This window comes from Lepus europaeus, chromosome X (assembly GCF_033115175.1).
Source record: "Lepus europaeus isolate LE1 chromosome X, mLepTim1.pri, whole genome shotgun sequence".
Classification (NCBI taxonomy): Eukaryota; Metazoa; Chordata; class Mammalia; order Lagomorpha; family Leporidae; genus Lepus; species Lepus europaeus.
The window spans coordinates 43,832,405-43,856,785 of record NC_084850.1 but is presented as its reverse complement, the minus strand read 5'-3'; the positions used below and the strand labels follow the sequence as shown (position 1 = coordinate 43,856,785).

At 41.5% G+C, this 24,381-nt stretch overlaps 1 protein-coding gene across 1 annotated transcript in view; it reads right to left on the bottom strand.

Annotated features, from left to right (window-relative positions):
* Positions 1–24,178, bottom strand: part of GPRASP2 (G protein-coupled receptor associated sorting protein 2) — a 94,126-nt gene extending 69,948 nt beyond the window's left edge. The window contains exon 1 of the mRNA XM_062183342.1: positions 24,089–24,178. The gene's annotated coding sequence lies outside the window, so the exon portion shown is untranslated. The remainder of the gene's footprint in view (positions 1–24,088) is intronic.
* Between the last annotated feature and the right edge of the window lie 203 nt (positions 24,179–24,381).

Sequence of the window (24,381 nt, the reverse complement as noted above, 5' to 3'; positions counted from 1 at the left end):
ATTCTGAACCAGCATCACCAGAAGAGGGCAGGTGTGGTACCAGGGAGTTAGGCCACTTCAGCAGCAGCCATATATCATAGCACAGAGGGCTTCAGTCATGCTCCAGGCTGCTCTGGTCTTGGTTGGCTGTAGGCCTTGGTTGTGATCTAGCATGACAACATTGGTAGGCACAAGACTAAGTGTCTGGGCCTACCTCAACACCAGAAAGATGTTTGTAGGGATGGAAAACATTTTTTATGCATTTCCTCAGTACCTTCTGAATAACATATCAACTGTGGGTTTGGGACAAATCCTGAGTGTATGTAGTATTTTGGGAGAGAAAGCACTGAAAATACAAATAGACCTGAGGCAAATCATGACTTGGGTGCCATCTAGTGCTGACATAGTAGAAGTATACAGAAAGTCAGTAAAATAAACATAGTGCTTCAAATTTCTGGAAGGACAGCCACAAACAAACCCAAATTACTGAAACTAATCCCTAAATGTGCAATGTTGTACACCAGCAAGTGTCAAGAACTTCCAGGGAACCATGAACTTACCTAATGAAGAAAATAAAGTGCTAGGAAACAACCACAACCATTTAAGAACTGAAAGTTTCAAATGTTTGAATAAATATTTTAAAAATAGCTGTGTAAAGGAAACTCAGGGGCCAGTGTTGTGGTGTAGCAGGTTAAGCTGCCACCTGTGACACCCGACATCCCACATGAGTGCCAGTTCCAGTTCCGGCTACTCCAGCTCTCTGCTAATGCACCTGGGAAAGCAGCAGAAGATGGCCCAAGTGTTTGAGCCCATGTACCCACGTGGGAGACCCAGAAGAAGCTCCTGGCTCCTGCCTGGCACAGCCTCCGGCCAGTTTGGGAGTGAACCAGCAGATGGAAGATCTTTCTTTCAGTCTGCCCTCTCTCTGTAACTCTGTCAAATAAATGAATAAAATCATTTAAAGAAGAAAGGAAACTCAATGAACTTCAAGAAATATTTAATACTCTAACAGATGTGACAGAGACACAGAAGTAATTAAAATAAGTCAAACAGAAATTACTCAAATAGTACACTAAAATTAAAACCGTAACAACAGGCAACAATAGCAGAACAGATCAAAAAGAAAGAATCATGGAGTTCAAAGGGCTACTTGAAAGCACACATCTGGAAGAAAAAAAAGAAAAAGAGTAAGAGGAATGAAGAAAGTTTATAGAAAGTTTCAGGACAGTATAGAAAAGCAAATATCCTCGTTATTGAAGAGGGATTTGAGAATGCCAAAGCATGTTGATGAGATAGTAACAGAAAACTTCCCAAACCTAGAGAAAGATAGAACTATCCATGTACAGAAAAATCAAAGATCACCAGTCAGATTCAACACAACCAATTTTTTTTTTGACAGGCAGAGTGGACAGTGAGAGAGAGAGACAGAGAGAAAGGTCTTCCTTTTGCCGTTGGTTCACCCTCCAATGGCCGCCACGGCTGGCGCACTGCGGCCGGCGCACCGCGCTGATCCGATGGCAGGAGCCAGGTGCTTCTCCTGGTCTCCCATGGGGTGCAGGGCCCAAGCACTTGGGCCATCCTCCACTGCACTCCCTGGCCACAGCAGAGAGCTGGCCTGGAAGAGGGGCAACCGGGACAGGATCGGTGCCCCGACCGGGACTAGAACCCGGTGTGCCGGCGCCGCAAGGCGGAGGATTAGCCTATTGAGCCGCGGCGCCGGTCCAACACAACCAATTTACCTACAACTCATTTTAATCAAGATTTCCAAGCTTAAAGATAAAGAGAACATCCTTGAAGCTGCAAACGAGAAAAAAATAACAGATAAAGAGGTCACAGTTTGCCTGGCTGCATACTTCTCAGCTGAATACTCGCATACCAGGATGGAGTGGGATAATACTTTCAAGGTATGGAGGGGGGCAGGAAATTCCATTCAAACAGATTGTAGGCAGCAAAGTTATCCTTCAAATAGGAGGGAAAGATAAAGACATACCCAGACAAACAAGAGCTGAGAAAATTCATTACCACCAGACCTGTCTTGCAAGAAATGTCAGAGGTAAGTTCTTCAATCTGAAAGAAGGAGACACTAACAAGTAAGTAGAAAATATGAGAAGGCAGGAAGCTCGCTGTTCAGAGTATCTATACAAACAAATTCAGAATGCATTCCTACTGTCAAAAAGTACTTAAACCATTTATATCCTCAGCATGAAGAATAAAAACAAAACAAGTAAGATAATAACAATGATGCTAAAAGAATAAGAGGGAATACAAAAAGATGTAAAAAAGGACATCAAAAATTTAAAATATGGGGAAGAATGGAGTGCAAGTTTAGAATGTTTTTTGGACTTCTCCTCCTTTTTGCTTTTTGTTCCCTTTCCAAACTTTATTAATCAATATTAAGTTTGCATAATTTCAAAATAGCATGTTATGACCAAAGTAGTTTTTTGTAAGTCTCATGGTAACTACAAAGAAAAAAAAATCTTATGTAAGAGACTTCAAAAAAATAAACAAGTATCAACAGAAAACAACTTAACCACAAGGAAAATTTTGAGAGGGAAGAAGAAACAAAGGAACTACAATAACATTTGAAAATAAGCATCAAAATGGCAGGAGTAAGATCTTATCTATCAATAATTATCTTAAATGTCAGTGGAATGTATCTCCAATTAAAAGACACAGAGGGGGCGGCACTGTGGCACAGTGGTTTTAAAGCCTGGGCTGTATGTAGCACCCGCATCCCACGTGCGCCCCGGTTAGAATCTGGCTGCTCCACTTCTGATCTAGCTCCTTGCTAATGGGCCTGAGAAAGCAGTGGAGGCTGACCCAAGTCCTTGGGCGCTTGAACCCACACGGGAGACTTGGAAGACCCAGGAAGCTGCTAGCTCCTGGCTTCGGATTGGTTCAGCTCCACCTTTGCAGCCATTTGGGGAGTGAACCAGCAGATGGAAGACCTCTTTTTCTCTGTCTCTATCTCTCTCTGTAACTTTGTCTTTCAAATAAACAAAATAAATCTTAAAAAAAAAAAGACCTAGAGGGGCTGGCACAGTGGCATAGCAGCTAAAGCCGCTGCCTGCAGTGCCGGCATCCCATATGGGCATCAGTTTGAGTCCCAACTGCTCTACTTCTGATCCAGCTCTCTGCTATGGCCTGGGAAAGCAGTGGAAGATGGACCAAGTCTCTGGGCCCCTACACCTGTGTGGGAGGCCCTAAGAAGCTCCAGGCTTCTGATCAGTCCAGCTCCAGCTGTTGCAGCTATTTGGGGAGCAAACCAGCAGATGGAAGACCTCTCTCTCTCTGTCTGTCTCTTTGTCTCTCCCCCACTTCCCTGCTTCTCTGTAACTCTGTTTTTCAAATAAATAAATAAATAAATAAATCATTTTTTAAAAAAAGACATAGAGTGACCAAACAAATGGAAACACAAGATCCAAATACATGCCACTTATAAGAAACTCACTTCACCTCTAAGGACATACATAGACTGAAAGTAAAAGGATGGGGGCCGGCACTGTGGCGTAGTGGGTAAAGCTGCTGCCTCAAGTGCCACCATCCCATATGGGTGCCAGTTCTAGTCCCAGCTGCTTCTCTTTCAATCTAGCTCTCTGCTATGGCCTGGGAAAGCAGTAGAAGATGGTCCAAGTGCTTGGGCCCCTGCACCCACATGGGAGACCCGGAAGAAGCCCCGCCTCTCCTTCTCTGTGTAACTGACTTTCAAATAAATAAATAAATCTTTAAAAAGAAAGAAAGTAAAAGGATGGAATAAATAAACAAATAAAAACGAAAATCAAAATGAAGCAGCAGTAGCCACACTTATATGAGTTAAAAATCATATATTTTATCCACAGCAAATATTAATAGACATAAATGGAGATATTGACTTTAATTCAATAATAGTAAGGGAGTTTAAACACCTCCTTTCAGGCCGGCGCTGTGGTGCAGCAGGTAAAGCCGTTGCCTGCAATGCCAGCATCCCATATGGGTGCCGGTTTGAGGTTCAAGTCCCGGCTGCTCCACTTCAGATCCAGCTCTCTGCTGTGGCCTGGGAAAGCAGTGGAGGGTGGCCCAAGTCCTTGGGCCCCTGCACCCACATGGGAGACCAGGAAGAAGCTCCTGGCTCCTGGCTTCGGATCAGCTCAGCTCTGGCCTTTGCAATCATCTGGGGAGTGAACCTCTCCCTCCCTTTCTCCCTCCCCCCGCCCCCTTCTCTCTCTGTGTAACTCTGACTTTCAAATAAATAAATCTTTAAAAAAAATCAATCAAGAAACAATAGAGTTAAATTGCACCCTAGATTAACTGGAACTAACAGACATTTAGAGACCATTTCATCTAACAGTTGTAGAATGTACATTCTTCTTAATAGGTCATTGATCATACACCAGGTGAGATTATGGGGCAGGTTATATACTGATTCTCAACAAATTTTCAAAATTAGAAACCACATATTCTTTTCTGATCACAACGCAACAAAACTAGAAATGAATAAAAACTTCAGAAACTACATGAATGCATGTAAGCTAAACCACACTCCTGAAGAGCAAATGGATTAAAATAGAAACTTAAGAGAAAATGAATTTTTTTGAAGTAAATGAAAATGGAAACACAACATACCAAAACCTATAGAACAGAGCAAAAGCAATACTGAGAGGGAAGGACATATAAATCAATTTCTATGTTAAAAAGTCTGAAATACCTCAAATAATCAACTTTTTGTTGTGATCCAAGAAACCAGAAAAATAATAACAAATGCAACTCAAAATTAGTAGAGACAAAATAAAACTAAGAGCACAAATAAGTCCACTAGAGAGTGAAAATTATTTTTAAAATAATAACACAGTTCTTTGAAGATAATTAACAAATCCTTGGCTAGACTAAGAAAAAAAGAGACAAATACATAAAATCAGACATGCAAAGGGAGACATTATAACTGACACCACAGAAATACAAAGAACTGTTACAGCTTTCTATGAATAATTATGACAATAAATTTGATAAACTAGAAGAAATGGACAAATTCTTAGACACATACACCTTATCAAGACTGAATCATGAAGAAACGGAATTATCTAAACAGATCAATAATGAGTAGCTAAATGAATCAGTAATTAAAGTCTCCCATCAGAGAAAAGCCCAGAACCAGATGGCTTCACTGCTGAATTCTTAGAAACATTTAAAGATGAATTAGCACTAATTCTTCTGAAATTATTCTAAAGAATAGAAAAGAAGAGGGGCTAGTCTTGGGGCACAGCAGGTTAAGCTGCCACTTGCAATGCCAGCATCCCATAAATGGTAAAAAAATTATAGATATTTATCAAGTACCACGTGTCTATGTTTAAAAATAGACAGACTTCGTAAATTGTTAAGGTAAGCTAATTAACATATGGATTACTTCAGATACTTATCATTTTTGTGGTAAGAACACTTAAAATTCACAGTAGAAGCATTTTCAAGTATATGATATACTGTTATTAACTATAGTCACAATGATTTACAACTGATCTCTTGAAATTACTTCTCCTATCTAACTGAAATTCTGTAAAGTTCGATCAGTAGCTTTCCTACTTCCCTCCACCCACAGCCTCAGCAGCCACCCTTCTATTCAATTTTTTTCCATTCTATATATAAGTGACATTGTATGGTATTTGTCTTTCTATGCCTGGCTTATTTCATCTAACATAATGCCCTCCAGGTGCATCCACATATCAAATCACAGGTTTTCTTTCTTTTTAAAGGCTAAAGAGTATTTCATTATGTATATACATATTTTCTTTATGTATTCATCCATTAGTGGACACTTGGGTTGATTTCATATGTTAGCCTTTGTATATAATATTGTAGTGAATATGGGAGTATAGATATCTCCTTAACACACTAATTTCAATTACTTTGGGTATACAAGTGAACTTCAAAATGTTCCCTGAAAAATGAAAATAAAAGATGTTTATTTGTGTGCAAACAAAATTTTGAAATTCATGCAGTTTTTTTTATAACACACATGTCTGATGTTTTGAAGACCCTTCATATGCAAAGATTTCAAAAAACATTTGTAGGCTGGTGCCGAGGTGCAATGGGTTAATCCTCTGCCTGCAGCACTGGCATCCCATATGGGTGCCGGTTCTAGTCCCGGCTGCCCCTCTTCCAGTCCAGCTCTCTGCTATGGCTTCAGAGAGCAGTGGAGGATGGCCCAAGTCCTTGGGCCCCTGCAGCTGCATGGGAGACCCGGAGGAAGCTCCTGGCTCCTGACTTCGGATCAGCGCAGCTCTGGCCATTGCAGCCATCTGGAGAGTGAACCAGCTTATAGAAGACCTCTCTCTCTGTCTCTCCCTCTCACTGTCTGTAACTCTATCACTCAAATAAATAAATAAATTTTTTTTAAAAAATCTGCACAGAAATAAACTTATCTTTTATTATAAATTTCCCATTACATTTTTGAAACACCCTAGTATACTAAAGGTTGGAATGTTAGAACATACGGTAATTCTACTTTTAATTTTTTGAGAAAGGTTTATACTGCTTTCCATAATGGCTGTACCAATTTACGTTCCTACCAACAGTGTACAGTTCCCTTTCATTTTTTTTGACAGGCAGAGTGGACAGTGAGAGAGAGAGACAGAGAGAAAGGTCTTCTTTTACCGTTGGTTCACCCTCCAATGGCCGTTGCGGCCAGCGCACTGTGGCCAGCGCGCTGCGGCCGGCGTACTGCCCTGATCCGAAGCCAGGAGCTAGGTGCTTCTCCTGGTCTCCCATGCAGGTGCAGGGCCCAAGCACTTGGGCCACCCTCCACTGCACTCCCGGGCCACAGCAGAGAGCTGGACTGGAAGAGGGGCAACCTGGACAGAATCCTGCGCCCCAACCAGGACTAGAACCCAGGGTGCCAGCACCACAGGTGGAGGATTAGTCTAGTGAGCCGCAGCGCTGGCTACAGTTCCCTTTCTTCCACATATTTGTCAACACTTGTTTTCTTTTTACTAATAGCCCTTCTCACAGTTTTGAGGTGATATCTCATTGCAGTTTTAATTTGAGTTTTGGGGCTGGCACTGTGGCGTAGCACTGCCTGCAGTTTCAGTATCCCATATGGGTGCCGGTTTGAGTCCGGGCTGCTTCACTCTCTGCTATGACCTGGGATGGCAGTGGAGGATGGCCCAAGTCCTTGGGCCCCTACACCCACGTGGGAGACCTGGAGGAAGCTCCTGGCTCCTGGCTTCGGATCAGCACAGTGCGCCGGCCGCAGCGCACTGACCGCAGCGGCCATTGGAGGGTGAACCAACAGTAAAGGAAGACCTTTCTGTCTCTCTCTCTCACTGTCCACTCTGCCTGTCAAAAAAAAAAAAAAAAAAAGATGTCTTAATTCCTTTCTTGGGCTAATAATAGAATGCATTTAAAACTATATTTCTCATCCCAGTCAATGGAAGCCTATACAATGCTATTTCAAGTATAAACCTCAGCTGGAATTTTGTCTGCAGAGCTATGAAAAAAAGGCTCCATAATAAACCGTTTTCTTTCAATGCTGGCATTCCACACTGGAGCACCAATTCCTGTCCCCGTTGGTCGGCTTCCAGTTCAGTTCCCTGCTAATGTCTGTCAAGTACTTGGTCCTCTGCGACCCATGTAGGAGACCGGGTTGGAGTCCTTGGCCCCTGGCTTTTGCCTGACCCAGCCCTGGCTATTGTAGTCATTTGCAGAGTAAACAAGCAGATCAAAGAGCTCTATGTCACTATGCCTGTCAAATACATAAATGAAAAAATCTACTCTTTTAGAAAAATCCGGTTACTTGCTTTCTTGCTATTGATTTATTGAATTCTTCCTAAGCCCATTGATGTTCTTCCCAGAAACAGAAAAGCTTATCCTTTCTAAAATTCATGTGGAATACCAACTGATTCCAAATAAACCATTCTGGGAAAAGAAGAATAAAACTGGAGAATTCATATTTCCTGATTTCAAAGCTTCCTATGTGACTATAATAAACAGTATGGCACCAGGCATAAAGACAGGCATACAAGTATTAAGCCCATGAAATAAAAGAGCCCAGAAATAGGGGACAGCACTGTGGCATAGAAGGTTAAGCCTCCACCTGCAGTGCTGGCATTCCACATGGGCACCAGTTTCAGTCCTGGCTCTTCCACTTCCTATCCAGCTCCCTGCTAATGCACCTGGGAAAGCAGTGGAAGATGGCCTAAATCCTTGGTCCCCACATGGGAGACTGGAAGAAGTTCCTGGCTCCTGGCTTCAGCCTGGTCCAGCCCCAGCTGTGGTGGCCATTTGGAGAGTGAACCAGCAGAAGGAAGACCTATCTCTCTCCTTCTATCTCTGCCTTTCAAACAAACACATCTTTTAAGAAAAAAAAGCCCAGGAATAAATCCTTGAATATGTGTTCAGACGATTTTCTCAACAGTATCAAGGCCATTTAATGGGGGAATGACAGTCTTTTCAAGAAATGGTGCTGGTGAAGCTAGATATCCATATGTAAAAAAAATTAAATTGGATCCCACTACCTCCTATCATATATAAAAATTAATTGGTGTAGTATGTTAAGCCTCCACCTGCAGCACTGACATCCCCAATATGGGCAAAACTTCAAGTCCTGGCTGTTTCACTTCTGATCCAGCTCCCTGCTAATCGCCTGGGAAAGCACTGGAAGATGGCCCAAGTCCTCAGGCCCCTGCACTCACATGGGAGAGCCGGAAGAAGCTCTTCACTCTTGGCTTCAGATCAGCCCAGCTCTGGCCATTGAGGCTATTTGGGGAGTGAACCAGCAGATGGAAGACCTCTCTCTCTCGCTCTGTCTTTCCCTCTTTCTGTCTGAAACTCTGCCTCTCAAATAAATAAAATAAATATTTAAAGAATTAATGTTACAGGATGTGGCTGTTGAAGGTTCTAGTCTTGTGTAAGAAAGAATTCAGACATAAGACAGAGGGCAGTCATAAGCAAGATAGCAAAATTCAATGAGGAGAAATACACCTGATAGACTAGGTGGGCATCTCAGGAAAGAACTGAGTGTCCAGTATGTTTTTGACTAGTTTTAACGGATGTGAGTATGGGTCCCCTGTTTCTCCTTCCTTCCTCTGAGAAATTGTGGGTGGAGGTTTTCTGGATTTGCAATTCCCAAAAATCCTCCCATGACCTTTTTGGCACATTATGTGATCTAATAGTCCCCTTGGTGCAAGGCAAGGGGGGGATTCCCCTGAGCTGCCCCTGGCGACAGGGCTTAAACCCATCTAACAAGGTTATAGATGTATTATTTAGGGTGTACTTGCTGGTCTCCTTTTAGGGCTTATTTCCTCATTGCATTACACAAATTACAAAAATTAATTTAAGGGACCAGCGCTGTGGCATAGTGGGTAAAGCCACCATCTACAGTACCGGTATCCCATATGGGCACCAATTCGAGTCCCAGCTGCTCCACTTCCGATCCAGCTCTCTACTATGGCCTGGGAAAGTAGTGGAAGATAGCCCAAGGCCTTGGGCCACTGCACCCACATGGGAGACCTGGAGGAAGCTCCTGGCTCCTGGCTTCAGATAGGCACAGCTCCAGCCGATGCGGCCAACTGGAGAATGAACCAGCGGATGCAAGACCTCTCTCTCTCTCTCTGCCTCTCCTTTTCTCTCTGTGTAACTCTGACTTTCAAATAAATAAATAAATCTTTTTTTAAAAAAAAAAACAAATACACAAGGATCCTAAGTAAAAAACAGACTTCAACAAAATTAAAATCTTTTGTTCATCAGAGAACACTATCAAGAGACTGAAAAAAGGTAGTAACCTACACAAAGGGAGAAAATAATTGTGAATGATAAGTAATTAATATCAAGATTATACAAAGAATGAAAACTCAACAACAAAACAAACCTACAAAAAAAGGAAAAGGGCTTGAATAGATGTTTTTTTTTTTTCCCAAAGAAGATATACATGTGGCCAATAAGCACTTGAAAAGTTGCTCAACATCACTAACCATTAAGGAAATGCTAATTAAAACCACCATGAAACACCATTTCACACCTACTAGGAGAACAATTATCAAAAACATAGAAAATAACAAGTGCTAGTGAGGATGTGGAAAAATTAAAACTTATGCACTAGAACACTACTGATAGGAATGTAAAATAGGACAGCTGTCATGGGAAACAGTATGACGGCTTGTAAATTAAACCTGGAATTACTATATGATGTAGAAATCTGCACCTAGGGGGCGGAGCCAAGATGGCGGATAGTGAGGACGTGTGCCTTAGTTTGGGAAAATAAACTTTCATAAAAGTGGAACTACTGTAGCCTCAGGAAAAGACTCAAGAAAAAAAACTGCAGAGGAAACGCTTCCGGATCTTGTGGATGAGACACAGAGGACTTACAGGGAACCCACCGCGTGGAAAACCAACCGAGACAAGCCGAGCGGCAGCTGCGGGAGCGGAGCCAGAGCCACAGAATCTCGCCAGCGCGGGAACGGAGGACGGTAAGACAAAGACCTGAGAAGTCCGAGACATTGGGGGGAGGGGGAACAGAGGCCTCTCCCTTCACTCACCAAGCAAAACAAAGAGCACCGCGATTTTACATATGTAAAGCTCAGCCAAACTCAGTATCTTTAGCGAAACTGGAGAACACATTGAGGGCTGCATAAAGTCTGTGTATGGTCCCAGGGGTAGATCAAACGAATACTCACAGAGGCTAGATTTCAACTACCCTCAACTCCACTCCCAACTGAGTCAAAAGAAAAAAAAAAAAAAAGAGAGAGAGAGAGCATCCCAGCAAGGAGCAAGTATTCTGGGAGAGTCGCTCTTTACACAGCCTTAAACCTCAAGAAACAAGCATAGCTCTCTGGCCACACCCATCACAGCCCCTAAGGCTCCAACAAAACAGACAGCTCACTTAGAGGCATAGTATAACGAGAGAAAAAAAAAAACAAAAACAAAAACAAAAACACCACAAATTATCTCTAACATGCCAAGCAAGAAACATAGAAGCGGAGGTACCAAAGATAAGGATAGCACTATGACGCCCCCAAGTGAACAAGACACGCCAATGCAAGATTATGAAGATAAAGAGTTAGAGCAAATGCACGAAGCAGATTGCAAAAATTTCATAAGAACATTAAGAAGTTCTCAAAAACAAATTCTTGAACTACAGAAATCCTTAATGGACAAGATAGAAAATATCTCCCGTGAAAATGAAATATTAAGGAGGAATCAAAATGAAATGAAAAAATTAGTGGAACAGGAAACTGCGATACTGGCAAAAAACATCAATGAAATGAAGAACTCAATAGATCAAATGGCAAACACATTAGAGAGCCTTAAAAACAGAATGGATGAAGCAGAAGAGAGAATATCGGAATTAGAAGACAGAGAACAGGAAAGGAAACAGTCAAATCAAAGAAAAGAAGAAGAAATCAGAAATCTAAAAAATACTGTCAGGAATCTACAGGATACTATTAAAAAACCCAACATTCGGGTTCTAGGTGTTCCTGAAGGCATGGAAAGGGAGAAAGGATTAGAAGGCCTTTTTAGTGAGATACTAGCAGAAAATTTCCCAGGTTTGGAGAAGGACAGAGACATCCTAGTACAGGAAGCTCAGAGAACCCCTAATAAACATGATCAAAAGAGATCCTCACCACGACACGTCGTAATCAAACTCACCACAGTGAAACACAAAGAAAAGATCCTAAAATGTGCAAGAGAGAAACGCCAGATTACTCTCAGAGGATCTCCAATTAGACTTACAGCTGATTTCTCATCAGAAACCCTACAAGCCAGGAGAGAATGGCGAGATATAGCTCAGGTACTAAGAGAGAAAAACTGCCAGCCCAGAATATTATATCCTGCAAAGCTCTCATTTGTGAATGAAGGTGAAATTAAGACCTTTCACAGCAAACAGAAATTGAAAGAATTTGTCGCCACTCGTCCAGCCCTGCAAACGATGCTTAAAGATGTGTTACATACAGAAACACAGAAACACGGTCACCAATATGAAAGAAAGTAAAGGAAGGAAACCTCAGAGCAAAAGATCACAGGAATCTCAAACCAGATATTAGAAAATATCTTTGGCAAAAGGCAGGGCAAAGTTACTCCTTCTCAATAGTCACATTGAATGTTAATGGCTTGAACTGTCCAGTTAAAAGACACCGATTGGCCGATTGGGTTAAGGAACAAAACCCATCCTTTTGCTGCTTACAAGAAACCCATCTATCCAACAATGATCCATACAGGCTGAGAGTGAAAGGCTGGAAAAAGATATACCATGCCAACAGAAATGAAAAGAGAGCGGGCGTAGCCATCTTAATATCGGACAACATAAACTTTACCACAAAAACTGTTAGGAGAGACAAAGAGGGGCACTATATAATGATTAAGGGATCCATTCAACAGGAAGATATAACGATTCTCAACGTATATGCACCTAATTACAGGGCACCAGCTTATTTAAAAGACTTGTTAAGGGACTTAAAGGGAGACTTAGACCCCAATACAATAGTACTGGGGGACTTCAATACTCCACTCTCAGAGATAGACAGATCAACAGTACAGAAGATCAACAAGGAGACAGTAGATTTAAATGACACTATAGCCCAAATGGATCTAACAGACATCTACAGAACATTTCATCCTACATCTAAGGACTTTACATTCTTCTCAGCAGTACATGGAACCCTCTCTAGGATTGACCACATACTAGGCCATAAAGCAAGTCTCAGCAAATTCAAAAGAATTAGAATCATACCATGCAGCTTCTCAGACCACAAAGGAATGAAATTGGAAATTGGCAACTCAGGAATCCCTAGAGCACGTGCAAACACATGGAGATTGAACAACATGCTCCTGAATGAACAATGGGTCATAGAAGAAATTAAAAGAGAAATCAAAAATTTTCTGGAAGTAAATGAGGATAACAGCACAACATACCAAAACCTATGGGATACAACAAAAGCAGTGTTAAGAGGAAAGTTTATATCAATAGGTGCCTACATCAAGAAATTGGAAAGGCACCAAATAGATGAGCTTTCAAGCCATCTCAAGGATCTAGAAAATCTGCAGCAAACCAAACCCAAACCCAGTAGGAGAAGAGAAATAATTAAAATCAGAGAAGAAATCAACAGGATTGAATCCAAAAAAAACATTACAAAAAATCAGCCAAACGAGGAGCTGGTTTTTTGAAAAAATAAACAAAATTGACACCCCATTGGCCCAACTAACTAAAAAAAGAAGAGAAAAGACCCAAATCAATAGGATCAGAGATGAAATGGGAAACGTAACAACAGACGCCACAGAAATAAAAAGAATCATCAGAAATTACTACAAGGACTTGTATGCCAGCAAACAGGGAAATCTATCAGAAATGGACAGATTCTTGGACACATACAACCTCCCTAAATTGAGCCAGGAAGACATAGAAAACCTAAACAGACCAATAACTGACACAGAAATTGAAACAGTAATAAAGGCCCTCCCAACAAAGAAAAGCCCAGGGCCAGACGGATTCACTGCTGAGTTCTACCAGACATTTAGAGAAGAACTAACTCCAATTCTTCTCAAACTATTCAGAGCAATCGAAAAAGAGGGAATCCTCCCAAATTCTTTCTATGACGCAACCATCACCTTAATTCCTAAGCCAGAAACAGACGCAACATTGAAAGAAAATTACAGACCAATATCCCTGATGAACATAGATGCAAAAATTCTCAATAAAATTCTGGCCAATAGAATGCAACAACACATCAGAAAGATCATCCACCCAGACCAAGTGGGATTCATCCCTGGTATGCAGGGATGGTTCAACATTCGCAAAACAATCAATGTAATACACTACATTAACAGACTGCAGAAGAAAAACCATATGATTCTCTCAATAGACGCAGAGAAAGCATTTGATAAAATACAACACCCTTTCATGATGAAAACTCTAAGCAAACTGGGTATGGAAGGAACATTCCTTAATACAATCAAAGCAATATATGAAAAACCCACGGCCAACATCCTATTGAATGGGGAAAAGTTGGAAGCATTTCCACTGAAATCTGGTACCAGACAGGGATGCCCACTCTCACCACTGCTATTCAATATAGTTCTGGAAGTTTTGGCCAGAGCTATTAGGCAAGAAAAAGAAATTAAAGGGATACAAATCGGGAAGGACGAACTCAAACTATCCCTCTTTGCAGATGATATGATTCTTTATTTAGGGGACCCAAAGAACTCTACTAAGAGACTGCTGGAACTCATCGAAGAGTTTGGCAAAGTAGCAGGATATAAAATCAATGCACAAAAATCAACAGCCTTTGTATACACAGGCAATGCCACGGCTGAGGAAGAACTTCTAAAATCAATCCCATTCACAATAGCTACAAAAACAATCAAATACCTTGGAATAAACTTAACCAAGGACGTTAAAGATCTCTATGATGAAAACTACAAAACCTTACAGAAAGAAATAGAAGAGGATACCAAAAAATGGAGAAATCTTCCATGCTCATGGATTGGAAGAATCAATATCATCAAAATGTCTATCCTCCCAAAAGCAATTTATACATTCAATGCAATACCCATCAAGATCCCGAAGAGCTTCTTCTCAGATCTAGAAAAAATGATGCTGAAATTCATATGGAGACACAGAAGACCTCGAATAGCCAAAGCAATCCTGTACAACAAAAACAAAGCCGGAGGCATCACAATACCTGATTTTAGGACATACTACAGGGCAGTTGTTATCAAAACAGCATGGTACTGGTACAGAAACAGATGGATAGACCAATGGAACAGAATAGAAACACCAGAAATCAATCCAAACATCTACAGCCAACTTATATTTGACCAAAGATCCAAATCTAATCCCTGGAATAAGGACAGTCTATTCAATAAATGGTGCTGGGAAAATTGGATTTCCACATGCAGAAGCTTGAAGCAAGACCCATACCTATCACCTTACACAAAAATTCACTCAACATGGATTAAAGACTTAAATCTACGACCCGAAACCATCAAATTATTAGAGAGCATTGGAGAAACCCTGCAAGATATAGGCACAGGCAAAGACTTCCTGGAAAATACTCCAACAGCACAGGCAGTCAAAACCAAAATTAACATTTGGGATTGCATCAAATTGAGAAGTTTCTGTACTTCGAAAGAAACAGTCAGGAAAGTGAAGAGGCAACCGACAGAATGGGAAAAAATATTCGCAAACTATACTACAGATAAAGGATTGATAACCAGAATCTACAAAGAAATCAAGAAAATCCACAACAACAAAACAAACAACCCACTTAAGAGATGGGCCAAGGACCTCAATAGACATTTTTCGAAAGAGGAAATCCAAATGGCCAACAGACACATGAAAAAATGTTCAAGATCACTAGCAATCAGAGAAATGCAAATCAAAACCACAATGAGGTTCCATCTCACCCCGGTGAGAATAGCTCACATTCAGAAATCTACCAACAACAGATGCTGGAGAGGATGTGGGGAAAAAGGGACACTAACCCACTGTTGGTGGGAATGCAAACTGGTTAAGCCACTATGGAAGTCTGTCTGGAGATTCCTCAGAAACCTGAACATAACCCTACCATACAACCCAGCCATCCCACTCCTTGGAATTTACCCAAAGGAATTTAATTTGGCAAATAAAAAAGCCATCTGCACATTAATGTTTATTGCAGCTCAATTCACAATAGCTAAGACCTGGAACCAACCCAAATGCCCATCAACAGTAGACTGGATAAAGAAATTGTGGGACATGTACTCCATAGAATACTATACAGCAGTAAGAAACAATGAAACCCAGTCATTTGCAACAAGATGGAGCAATCTGGAAAACATCATGCTGAGTGAATTGAGCCAGTCCCAAAGAGAGAAATATCATTTGTTTTCCCTGATCGGTGACAACTGAGCGCCAAAGAGAAAACCTGTTAAGTGAAATGGACACTATAAGCAACAATGAACTGATCAGCTCCTGTCCTGACTTTAGATGTACAATGTAATACTCTATCCTTTTTAGTATTTGTTGTTGTTGTTGTTGTTCTAGTACTATTGGTTGAACTCAGTAATTAACACACAATTATTCTCAGGTGTTTAAATTTTAACTGAAAAGTGATCCCTGTTAAATCTAAGAGTGGAAAAAGAGAGGGAGGAAATGAACAATTAGGAACATGCTCAATCGGACTGGCCGTAAATGGTGGAGTCAGAAATGTGCAGGGGATTCCAACACAATTCCATCAAGATGGCATGTACCAATGCCATCGCACTAGTCCAAGTAATCAATTTCAGCTCACAATTGATAGCTCCGATAGGTCTAAGAGTCAAAGAGATCACACAAACAAGACAAGTATCTCCTAATACTAACTGATAGAATCAAAAAGGGAGAGAAAGATCCAACATGGGAAGTGGGATACACAGCAGACTCATAGGATGGCAGATGTCCTAGACAGCACTCCGGCCTCAGAATCAGCCCTCAAGGCATTCAGATCTGGCTGAAGAGCCCATGAGAGTATAGCAGGCATGGAAAGCCAAGATATCATGGAAAAAAAAAAAAAGACCTAAATGAATGATCTCTGTGAGTGAGATCCCAGTGGAAAGAACGGGGCCTTCAAAGAAGGAGGTACCCTTCTCCGAAGGGAGGAGAGAACCTCCACTTTGACTATGACCCTATCGGAACAATATCAAAGTCAGTGAACTCTAAAGGCTTCCATAGCCCTGGCAACTCATGACTAGAGCCCAGGGAGATTACTGACGCCATGAACAGGAGTGTCAAATTGTTAAGTCAGCAACAGGAGTCACTGTGTACTTACACCCCATGCGGGATCTGTCCCTAATGTGTCGTCTAAAGCCAAGTGATGCTAGGACTGGTACTGAAACAGTATTTTTATACTTTGCGTTTCTGTGTGGGCGCAGACTGATGAGGTCTTTGCTAATTATATACTGAAGTGATCTTCTGTATATAAAGAGAATTGGAAATGAAAAAACAAAACAAAACAAAACAACCTGGTGTTAAAATGGAAATGGCATAGAAAATTAATTATTTTGAAAAAAAAATTATGTAGGATCTCTGTCTTTAATGTGCTGTACATTGCTATTTAATGCTATAATTAGTAATCCAATGGTAGTTTTTTCACTTGATGTTGCTATATGGGCAAAATGTTGAAATCTTTACCTAGTATATACTAAACTGATCTTCTGTATACAAAGAGAATTGAAAATGAATCTTTACATGAATGGAAGGGGAGGGGGAGCGGGAGGGGGGAGGGTTGCGGGCGGGAGGGAAGTTATGGGAGGGGGGAAACCATTGTAACCCATAAGCTATACTTTGGAAATTTATATTCATTAAATAAAAGTTTAATAAAAAAAAAAAAAAAAAGAAATCTGCACCTAGATATGTGTCCAAAATAGTTGAAAGCAGGGACTCAAAGAAACATTTGTGCAACCAAAGTTCTTAACAGCATTATTCAAAGTAGCCAAATAGTAGAAACTGAAATGTCTATCAGTGGAGGAATGGACAGACAAAATTTGGTACATATATACAATGCAGTATTTTCAGTGTTAAAGAAAAATAAAATTGTGAGATGTGCTATGAGGATGAACCTTGAAATCATTACACTATGCAAAACAAAGCAGGCACAAAAGGATAAATAATATATTATTCCACTTATGTGAAATACCTAGAACAGTCAAACTCATAGAGATAAAAAGTAGATATAGAAGTAGAGAGAGATAAGAGCAGGTACTGGGGAATTATTTCTTAATAGACACAGAGTTTCAATTTGGGATGTTAAAAAAATTCTGAAGATCAATAGTGCTGGTACTTGCACAGCAATATGAATGTCCCTAATGCCACTTAGCTGTACAGTTGAAAGTGGTTAAAATGGCAAATTTGATGTCACATGAATTTTATCATAATTTTAAAAAAGACATTAAAATGTACAACATAACGGGAATGACAATCATTCATCAATTGTAAAAATGTACTATACTAATACAAGATGTTAATAATATGGGACCCTGCAAGGTAGGGGAGAGGTTGGATAAGAGAAAGAAGTACAGTCATGCATTGCTTAAGAACAGGAATACATTCTGAGAAATGTACTGTTAGGCAATTTCATCGCTGTGTGAACTTAATAGAACATACTCACAGAAACTAAGATGGCTATGACATCACTAGACAATATAGCCTTATGGGGCCACCCCTGTATATAAAGTCTATTGTTGACTGCAAAGGCATTATGCAGAACATGACACAGTATAGGCAACTCTCTACTTTCTGTTCAATTCTTCCATAAACCTAAAATGTTTTAAAACATAAACTTTATTTTTTAAAAGCCAGTATTATTGCATTTTTGTTTTATTATCTGGCTTTTTACAAGTATATTTCAAAAGCCAAATGTATAAGGCTTTAATTATCTATCTATGTCAATGGAAATCCAGTATATAAAAAATGAGTTTGTGGGGCCAGTGCCGTGGCTCACTTGGTTAATCCTCTGCCTGTGGTGCCAGCATCCCATATGGGTGCCGGGTTCTAGTCCCGGCTAATCCTCTTCCAGTCCAGCTCTCTGCTGTGGCCCGGGAGGGCAGTGGAGGATGGCCCAAGTGCTTGGGCCCTGCACTTGCATGGGAGACCAAGAAGAAGCATCTGGCTCCTGGCTTCGGATTGGCGCAGTGCCGGCCATAGTGGCCATTTGGGGAGTGAACCAACAGAAGGAAGACTCTTCTCTCTGTCTCTCTCTCACTGTCTATAATTCTACCTGTCAAATAAAAAAAAATTGAATTTGTGACAACACAAAAAGGGAGATTGGGCTGTAAAAGTGCAGTGTTTTATATACCATTTGAACTAAACTGAGATTAATTCAAATGTAAGTGTTACATGGTTAGGATACTAATTGTAATCCCAAGGGTAACCACTGAGAAAACTAAAAAAAAAAAAAAAAAAGGAAAGCATATTAAAATGGTACACTAGAGAAACCATCAAATGGTTTTCCACAGTGACTATACCATTTTATATGCTCACTAGCAATGAATAAGGGTTTTAACTTCTTTTTTAAAAGATTTATTTATTAATTTGAAAGTCATAGTTACACAGAGAGAGGAGAGGCACAGAGGGAGAGAGAGAGGTCTTCCATCCACTGGTTCACTCAACTGGCTGCAACGGCTGGAGCTGTGCCGATCCAAAGCCAGGAGCCAGGAGCTTCCTCCGTGGGTGCAGGGGCCCAAGGACTTGGGTCATCTTTTTTTTTATATTTTATTTTATTTTATTTTTAACAGGCAGAGTGGACAGTGAGAGAGAGAGACAGAGAGAAAGGTCTTCCTTTGCCGTTGGTTCACCCTCCAATGGCCGCCGCAGCCGGTGCGCTGCGGCCAGCACACCGCGCTGATCCGATGGCAGGAGCCAGGTGCTTCTCCTGGTCTCCTATGGGGTGCAGGGCCCAAGCAATTGGGCCATCCTCCACTGCACTCCCGGGCCACAGCAGAGAGCTGGCCTGGAAGAGGGGCAACCGGGACAGAATCCGGCACCCCGACCGGGACTAGAACCTGGTGTGCCAGCGCCGCTAGGTGGAGGATTAGCCTATTGAGCCGCGGCGTTGGCCTTTGGGCCATCTTCTACTGCTTTCCCAGACCATAGCAGAGAGCTGGATCAGAAGTGGAGCATCCGGGACTCAAACTGGACCCATATGGGATGCCAGCACTGCAGGTGGTGGCTTTACCTGCTATAACACAGTGCCAGCCCCAGGGGTTTTAATTTCTACAAATTTGTGTCAACACTTGTTATTTTAAGTTTTCTAAAAAATATTAAATATACCAGTGTATATGAATTGGTATCTCATTGTGGTTTTAGTTTCCATTTCCCTAAAGATTATATGTTAAGCAGAGAAGAAGAAAGAGGAGAGCGATCTTCAATCCACTGGTTCACTCTCCAAATGGCTACAACAGCCAAGTCTAGACCAGGCCAAAGCCAAGAGCCAGGAGCTTCCTCCAATGCTCCCACATAGGTAATACAGGGGTCCAAGGACTTGAGTCATTTCCACTGCTTTCCTAGGAACATTAGCAGGGAGCTGAATCAGAAGTGGAGCACCTGGGACTTGAACTGGCACCCATATGGGATGCCTGCACTGAAGGCAGTGGCTTTTCCAGCTATGCCACAGTACCAGCTCCTTATTTTACAATTATAAGAAGGTATGATGTTCCCTTCCTTCCTCTCTCCCTCCTTCCCCTTCCTTCTTCCTTCCTTTCATTCTGAATACTAGATCTGTATCATATATGCATTTGCCAATATTTTTTCCTGTTCTGTGAATTGTTTTTGCACTTTCCTGATGGATCACTTATGGTTATTTTTTTTTTTTTTTTTGACAGGCAGAGTGGATAGTGAGAGAGAGACAGAGAGAAAGGTCTTCCTTTTTGCCGTTGGTTCACCCTCCAATGGCCACTGCAGGCGGCGCATCTCGCTGATCCGAAGCCAGGAGCCAGGTGCTTCTCCTGGTCTCCCATGCAGGTGCAGGGCCCAAGCACTTGGGCCATCCTCCACTGCCTTCCCGGGCCATAGCAGAGAGCTGGCCTGGAAGAGGGGCAACCGGGATAGAATCCGGCGCCCCAACCGGGACTAGAACCCGGTGTGCCGGCGCCGCAAGGCGGAGGATTAGCCTGTTAAGCCACGGCGCCGGCCCATTTATGGTTATTTTTAAGGTCAAATCAAATAAGCCTGAGAGTTTTGCTCTCAGAGGTGCTGAAGGAGGGGCCACTGTTGTGGCACACAGGGTTAAGCTGCCACTTGTGACACTAGCATCCCACATGAGAGCCAGTTTGAGTCCTGGATGCTCCACTTCTAATCTTGCTTTCTACTAATGCTCCTGGGAAAGCAATGAAATATGGCCCGAGTGCTTGGGCCCCTGCCACTCATGTGGGAGACCCAGAGGAGTTCCTGGCTCCTGGCTTTGGAGAGGCCCAGCCCCGGCCATTGCATCCATTTGGGGAGTGAATCTGCAAATCCTGGGCCATTGCCACCCCCTTGGGACAAACCAAGCTCAGCCATTGTAGCCATTTGACAAGTGAACCAGAGGATGAATGATCTCTCTCTCTCTCTCTCTCTGTCTCCTCTCTCTCTCTCCCCCTACCCCGTTTCTGTGTATGTGTGTCACTTTTCCCTTCAAATAAATATGTATTTTAATAAAGCTGTAGAATAATGTATACACCATAATATTCAACATTTTCAGAAATCCTCAGAACACTTGGATATTGTGGCATGTAGGTAATGCCTAGAAAATGCATAAGCTGACAGTATTTGTTAAGTCTAAAGCAGCAATTGGGATTAGGGTTTGTAGTTGAAAAGGTCTTTACTTGTAATGTTCAATCTTTTGAAACCAGAACGTATTAAGACATTACATAAGTCAGAATTCCAGGGGCCAAATCAATATCAATTTCTTTGCTCAACCAAATTCTGAACAAAATGAATAGAAGGAGTAAACCAGAGTTGAATGCTTGGCAGTAGTTAAGATGGCACTTGGGGGGCCGGTGCTGTGGTATAATGGGTAAAGCAATTGCCTGCAGTGCTGGCATCCCATATGGGCACCAGTTCAAATCCCGGCTGCTCCACTTCCGATGTAGCTCTCTACTATGGCCTGGGAAAGCAGTAGAAGATGGCCCAAGTCCTTGGGCCCCTGCATCTGCATGGGAGACCTGAAAGAGGCTCCTGGCTTCTGGCTTCAGATCGGCACAACTGCAGACATTGCAGCCATTTGGGGAGTGAACCAGCGGATGGAAGACCTCTCTCTCTCTCTCTCTCTCACTCTCACTCTCTCTGCCTCTCCTTCTCTCTGTGTGTAACTCTGACTTTCAAGTAAATAAATAAATCTTTAAAAAATAAAATTAAAAAAAAATAAAAGATGGCACTTGGGATGACCACATACTATATTCCAGTGTCTTAGCTCAAGTTCCAGCTCCTCTGATAATTTTAGCTTTCTGATAATGCACAATCTGGGAAGCAGCAGTGATGGCTTGAGTACTTAGGTCTCTTCTACCCATGTGGGAAATCTGGATGGAGTTCCTGGCTTCTTGCTTTGGCCTATCCCAAATTGTATCTGGGTATCTGGGGAGTGAACCAGTAGATGGAAGACCTCTGTCTCTCTCCCTCTGTGTCTTTCTCCCTTTCAAATAATTAATCGATTTTTGAAAAGTACTAAAACGGATGAGAAATAAACATACTATGTTTGCTACTAACAAGTTGGATATAGAATATGACTCAGACCTTTAGGCAAGTAGGCTTCCTAAAAATAAATCCCAGAATTTGACACACTGTTCCATCCAATTAGAAACTGGGCCTTGGGTCCTGTGCTATGGCATAGAAGTTTGAGCCTCCACCTGCAGCACCAGCATCCCATATGGCTGCCGGTTCAAATCCCAGCTGTTCCACTTCTGATCCAGCTCCCTGCTAATGCTCTTGGGAAAGCAGTGGATGATGGCCCAAGTGGTTGGGCCCCTGCACCCACACGGGAGTCCCAGAAGAATCTCCTGACTCCTGGCTTCAGATCAGGACAGCTCTGGCCATTTTGGCCATTAGGGGAGTGAACCAGCAGATGGAAGACCTCTCTTGTTTTCTCTGCCTCTGCCTCTCTGTAACTCTACCTTTCAAATAAATAAATAAATCTTTAATAAGACATCATACAGAATAGAAAGAGATTCAGAATCAGGAAAACAGGAGCAAATTTGGAGTATTCATACTTTCTGATTTCAAAACTTACTACAAAGCTACAGTAATGAATGCCCTGCTGTACTGGCATAAGAACAAACTTACAGATACATGGAACAAAGTTGAGACCAGAAATAAAACCAAATATCATTGCTGCTGATTTTCTTAATGATGTCAAGTCCACTCAATTGGATTTTCTTATGTAAAAGAATGAAACCAAACCCCTTATTTACACCATGTACAAAAATTAACTCAAAATGGTTCAACAAACCTAAGCATAAGTAAAAATTACAAAACTCTCAAAACATAGGAGTAAATCTTTATGACCTTTGGTTTGGCAATGTAAAAGAATGAAACCAAACCCCTTATTTACACCATGTACAAAAATTAACTCAAAATGGTTCAACAAACCTAAGCATAAGTAAAAATTACAAAACTCTCAAAACATAGGAGTAAATCTTTATGACCTTTGGTTTGGCAATGTCACCAAAATATCAGCAGCAAAAGGAAAAATAGATAAATTGGAATTCACTGGAATTGAAAACTTTTGTGTACCAAAAACTTCATCAAAGGTGAACAAACAACCTACAGCACAGGAGAAAATGTCTGAAAATCATATAAAGGGCTTGTATCCAGAGTATATAAAGAACTTGTACAATGCAGCAGCAACAACAAAAATAAACCAATAACCTGAGACAGGGTTTGTGGCAAAGTAGGTCAAGATTCCACTTGGGACACCTGCATTCAGAATGCCAGTGTGAATCCTGGCTTCCAGCTAATGAATCTTGGGAGGCAGCAGATGATGCTTCAGCTGTCTGGGTTCCTGCCACCTACATGGGAGACCCAGACAGAGTTCTCTCTCTGGCCTGGGCCAGCCCTGGCTGCCTGTTGCAGGCATTTAGGGAGTGATCCAGTGGATGGAAAATCTGATCTTTATCTCTCTCTGCCTTTCAAGCTGAAAATAAAATTTAAAAATTGGCAAAGCACTTCAATATATACTATTCCAAAGAAGATATGCAAATGACCAAGGAACATGTGAAAAGATGTTCAGCATCATTCATCATTAGGGAAATGCAAATGAAAACCACAATGAGCACCTACAGAATGGCTATTAAATAGTAATGGAAAAGGAGAGTTTGAAACAATGTGGATACATTGAAACCACTATATATTGTTGATGGGAATGTAAAATGGTCCAGCCACAGTGGATAAAAGCTTGATATCAACATATAACATGGTCCAGCAATTCCATTTTCTAGGTATATGCTCAAAATAATTTAAACCAGTGCCTTGGATAGATACTTGTACTCCAGTGTTCATTGCAACATTATTTTTGACAGCCAAAAGATGAAAACAACCTAAACATACATTAATAGATGATGCTCAGGAACAATTTGAGGGATGATTCTCTCTCCCATAATTCCCACCCAAGGAGAGACCATCAACATCTTGCTTTGACACAAATATACACCCCACACTCACCCTTCTCTTTAATTGACGTTGGAAAATTCCATAGCCATCAACTGCTTAAGTGTGTGCTCCAGAAGGCATTGGAAACACAGACTATTTCCAAAGGGTCTGGTGCAATTGTGTTGTGAAGATCTCCAACACTGAGAACAGTACCCACATCTGGTACTACAGGCTAAGGAAGTTCTGTGGATTAAAAAACAAGTTATCAAGAATTTCAAAAATAATCTAAATTGAAGCTTCACACTGCCAAAGTATTACCCTGCTTTTTTTCCCTTAATGGCCCGTGTAGTAGATTGTCCTTCATT